A 4,912-nucleotide genomic window follows, 5' to 3' on the forward strand; every position below is an offset into this window, starting at 1 on the left:
GGGGGGGGGGTACTGAGGATGTGGGTCAGTGGTTAAGTGCCCCTGGGTTCAATCCCCCCCTCTTTGGTCTCTGTTTACTTAAGCTTGGATGCATGTGTTTTGCACAGGGTGTTTTTTTTTTGTTTGTTTTTTGTTGTTGTTGTTGTTTGTGGGGGTGGGGATTTATCCTGCTTTGATGTTCTCTAAGCTTCTTAGACCTGTGATTTGCTGTCTCATTAATTGTGGATAATTCTCTAATATCTCAAGTATTTCTTTTGCTCTTTTCTCTCTTCCCCTGGGATTCCAATTACATACATATCACAAGAATGATGTTATCCCCAAACTCTTGAATGTGTGTGTTTTTAAATGTTTCTGAGTTGCAGGTGGGTAATTTCTACTGACATATCTACAAGTATGGTGATTCTTTTCTCAGCTGTGATAAATCTAAGACCAAAGATTTTTTTTAGTATTTATTTTTTAGTTACAGGAAGACACAATATCTCTATTTTGCTTTTATGTGGTGCCGAGGATGGAACCCAGTGCCTCACACATGCTAAGTGAGTGCTCTACCTCTGAGCCATAACCCCAGCTCCTAAGTCCAAAGATTTTATTTCTAGCATTTCCTTTGGGGTTCTTTTATAGTTTCTCTGTTGAAAATACCTTGCATTTTGCCCATTTTTCTGTTTCAACATTTAACAACATAGTTTAAATCCCCTGCTGGATAATAGTCTCTACATTAATCTGAGTTAGTTCTCAAAGGGTATTCTTCCTCTTGAAAGTTTTTTTCTTTTTTCTTTTACTATTTTGTATGCGTCAGAATTTTTCATCAAAAGCTGGACATGTTGCATAGGACAGTACACTGAGGTGAAAATATTTTATAACTAGAAATGGACACACCTTTTCTTTGTGAGGCCTTTAGTGCAGTTATGTTGTTACTCTATTTAGGAATTGGGTTGGGTCTGTGAGTTTGCTATAGTTATCCTCAGTGTACCAGACTTTATTTATCTGCAGAAAAGCTTGTATCTATGGTGGTGGTGGTGGCGGGGTGGCTTACTACAGTAATGTCTATTCCTTGTTTTTTTTTTTGGTAGCAGCAATTGAACCCAGGGGCATTTAAACATAAAGCCACATCCCCAGCCTTTTTTATTTCAACACAGGGTCTCACTAAGTTACATAGAGCCTCACTTTAATTGCTGAAACAGGACTCAAACTTATGATCCTCCTGCCTTAGACTCCCAAGTTGCTGGGATTACAGGGCTATGCCACTAGTCAGACTAATTCTTTGTGTGTACCTTTTTGTATACTCTTGTGCCTTTCCTCATATTAGTCTGCAGTTATGATTACTTGCTATTCAAAGCTTCTAAAGTGTGGCATCAAGAGGTGGGGGACACAGTCTCTGATCTCATTTAATTTTTCAGTTTAAGCCATAAACTATGTGCTTGGATCTCAGGGATATTACATTCTCATTTCTACAATATCGTCCTTAACTGCAGTTTGGGGTTCAGGGCTCCACCTTTAGGCATAATATTCCTACACTCTTCTCTTGTTTCACCTGAGTTCAATAGGACTAGCAAGAATGCCTTTTCCCTCCACAGATGAGACAGAGGGGAAGAATGAGAATAGTTTCTTGACCCTATTTAAGAGCTCTGCGGCTGCTCCCCTCCACTAGGTCTACCAATACGCCCCTGGGTTCCTTCCAACCTTTTCTAGAAGCATACCCAGTGAAGTTTGTGGATAAAGAGCTTAGTGCACTCAGCCTTCATCAATTTCTCATCTATTCTGGCTGAACTCTTCTTACCAGTATTCAATTATGTCTGATTAAGATTAATGCAAATTTATGTCTTCTCTCCCTCTTTCTCCTCTCTGTCCTTAAATTTGGGGCTAGTGGTTTGCTCTGTGGCCTCCATTCTTTAATTGATCTCAAAAACAAAAAACAAAAAGGAATTTGAGGTGAGACTAGTTCTCTTTTGTTGCAAAGGTGAACAAAGCTGCTTTTTGCAGAAGGTGGTCCTATAATTTATGATGCAGTTCAGGATAGTGAAGAAGGTGTGACAATAATTTGGCATAAAAAGGGAGCATTTATTGGGTCTGAGAAACACTGTCTCAAAGAATATCTCAAAACAACTCCCCTTTTACCACCACCAATAATGACAGTGAAGGCCAACATCTATTAGTGCAAAGTGTTTACCAAAATTGCAGTTTACCTGCATAGCCTTGTTTCTACTTTGCCAATTTTAAGTAAATCAGAGAAGCAGAGGGAAAATATGTGCAATAGAAACCTTAAAGTCACCTGTGTAAATACAACTGGTTGAGAAACAATTACTTAAAATTTACCCAATTTATTCAGAACCAGACTCCACTATCAACCTTTTTACAAATTTAATAATGCCAGTACTGTGATGGTTCACCTGTGCAACCTCCCCCATTTACTTGTGGATAAATTTAAATTCTTGCAAAGAATGTGTGTTCCATGATTCCATAACTGGTTTTCACTGATGACATAAATCTATTCTGTTAATTTACTTTTAAGCTTAAGTATTTTGTTTGCAACTAAGTTTAACACTAGATGATGTTTATATATTTTAGACAATTTATCACCACCACTTTAGAAAAAGAGGAATTTAGAAAAAAAGCCATTGCTTCTCACTGGAATACAAATGCTGGTATTTTCCATGAACTGAACTCTATTAAGGTTCTTCACATTCCTATTTCTTAAAAATGCTCTGACTCCTTTCTTCCTCCCGTAATATGTTCTACTTCCTGTTTTTAAACAAGTATAGTGTTTTCTTAACAAGGACTAATATTCCCTGAATGCACTGTGATATTAATAGTTCAAGCCACTTTTTAGATACAGCTCCTTAACATTGTTTCACCTTATATTTAAAATATGAGCAAGGTTTTGTTATATGTTAAGTCAAACAATAAATTACTTCCCAGAAACAAGCAAAAAAAAAAAAAAAAAAAAAAAAGAAAAAAAANAGTTTTTTCAGGATGCTGGATTTCTGACAATTTGGGGGGGGGGGGGAGAGCAAGTCCAGTTTCATATTCCCATAGATTCACAAAATACTGGCAATATACTACAAACCCTAATTCTGTGAGCAATTTCCTCAAATCCTAAGGAAAGAAGAGCCAAGTCCTCCTACTCCTGTGTTTAGTTCCAACATCTTAAAAATAGTGACACAATGGGGCTGGGGTTGTGGCTCAGCAGTACAGCGCTAGCCTCGCACGTGCGAGACCCTGGGTTCGATCCTCAGCACCACATACAAAAATAAACAAGTGAAATAAAGGTGTTGTGTCCAACTACAACTAAAAAAAATAAATATTAAAAAAGCATTAAAAAATAGTGACACAAATGTTCAAACTTAGAAACCTATCAAGTTCAGAAACTGATAAAGGAAATATTATAAAAATAATAATCGTCATCACTAAGAACGGGTCCAAAGTCCTGAAAGTTTAGCTCTTTTCAAAGACACTGTACTTGAAAAATATCAAAATAAATTTACTGTAAAAAGCCCTTCATAGAAGAGGCAACAACAGCAGGTAGAGGCTCTCCTTTTTGAGAAGCAGGGGCCGGTAAGATGGAAAAAAACAGACAGGCAAATCAAAAAAAAACATTACTTTCAAAGACTACCCCTATATTAGGGGGAGAGTTTTACTCTTGCCAGCAACTGAAAAAGGAAACAATCTCAAGACAACACAGGTTAAATGAACACCCTACAATCAGGGCAATTTAAAGATAGGCACTCTTAAGTGTGGTAAGTCTCTAATACACCTTTAACAGTCACTTCATTGAGTGTCAAAGTCCTACTTCACCCATTCCAAAGGCTGCAGAGGTGAAATCACAGCAGCCAAGAAAGGCCACTTGTATAAGCTATCTTGCATAAAGAAAAAGCCTTGGAGAAAAGCTTAGTTTTGATAAAGGAAGGAACTGAAGAAGGGACGACACATTTTGCTCATTTCCCAGAAAAACGAAACAAAGCTAAGAAAAGAAAGTCAAGTCTAAGCGGGACTCAGGGAGGAGGAGGATCGCTGACTCTAGGAAACATAGAGTTGCCTGCCTCCAGGAGGAAAGGTGCTCCGGCTAGGAGGCAGGAAGGGAATCCCGAGGGCGGAGCCCACAGGGGAATGAGGGGTGTGTGGGGTTAAGGATGCGCTAAGGGGAGTGGGGAACCGTGGTGGGTAGGAACCAAAAAAAAAAAAAAACAGGCAAAGAGAGGAGTGGGGCTGAACAGGACAGTACCCTGGGCAAATGTCACTCAGAGCCAGGGGTCCGGGGGTTGCGAACGAAGGACCCACACCAGCAGCCTGGGGGGAGGGTAATCTGCTGCCCTTAGCAACTTCAGACTGCAGTGGCCAAGACACCACCCCTTCTTTTCCCTGCTCTGAGTGCCCCCGCCCAAGTCCCCGCGGCGTGGGGAAGGGGTAAGTCTCGTGCCCGGAGTCGGCTTTACCTTCGCGGGAGGCTGGAGAGGCTCCAGCCCGAGCTCCTCCCGCCGCCGGCTCTGCGTCCAGAGTGGGATGAGGCGCTCTCTGACCTCCTCCCCCTCACAACTTCCCCTTTCCCCCGCCGGGGCCCTGTAGCTCCGCTGCCGCGGGTTCCTGGTGCCGCCGCGGCGCTGCCTCCCCGCCCCCTCCGCCTCCTCCCTCTGCCTCTCAGAGGCTCACTCTGGAGGCCGCCATCTTCGTCCAGGCTTTGAGCGCCGCGCTCCAATACGCCTGCGTCGCCACCGCCCAGGCAGTCACGAGACCCAGTCAGCTGATTTAAGTGCTTCCGCCTCCTGCCCCGCCCTCTTGCATATATTTCCCCGCCCTCCCTGTCCCATTTGCTCCCTTCCGGGAAATATCGCGTTTCTCCGACCCGCCGGCCCGCCCCCTAAGCAAGTACACATGCGCAGATCGAGTGAGGAGGCCGGCCGTGGGGATCCGAGGGTCC

The 4,912-nt window shown here is 42.5% G+C and overlaps 1 protein-coding gene across 3 annotated transcripts in view; it reads right to left on the minus strand.

The window, feature by feature from the left end:
• Positions 1-4,688, minus strand: part of Dnajc13 (DnaJ heat shock protein family (Hsp40) member C13) — a 117,930-nt gene extending 113,242 nt beyond the window's left edge. For 2 of the 3 annotated variants that reach the window (XM_015487058.2, XM_048794125.1), the window contains exon 1: positions 4,431-4,688. The gene's annotated coding sequence lies outside the window, so the exon portion shown is untranslated. The remainder of the gene's footprint in view (positions 1-4,430) is intronic. The other variant, XR_007344105.1, reaches the window with a different exon arrangement.
• Between the last annotated feature and the right edge of the window lie 224 nt (positions 4,689-4,912).

The sequence above is a fragment of the Marmota marmota genome, unplaced genomic scaffold (genome assembly GCF_001458135.2).
Source record: "Marmota marmota marmota unplaced genomic scaffold, marMar, whole genome shotgun sequence".
Classification (NCBI taxonomy): domain Eukaryota; kingdom Metazoa; phylum Chordata; class Mammalia; order Rodentia; family Sciuridae; genus Marmota; species Marmota marmota.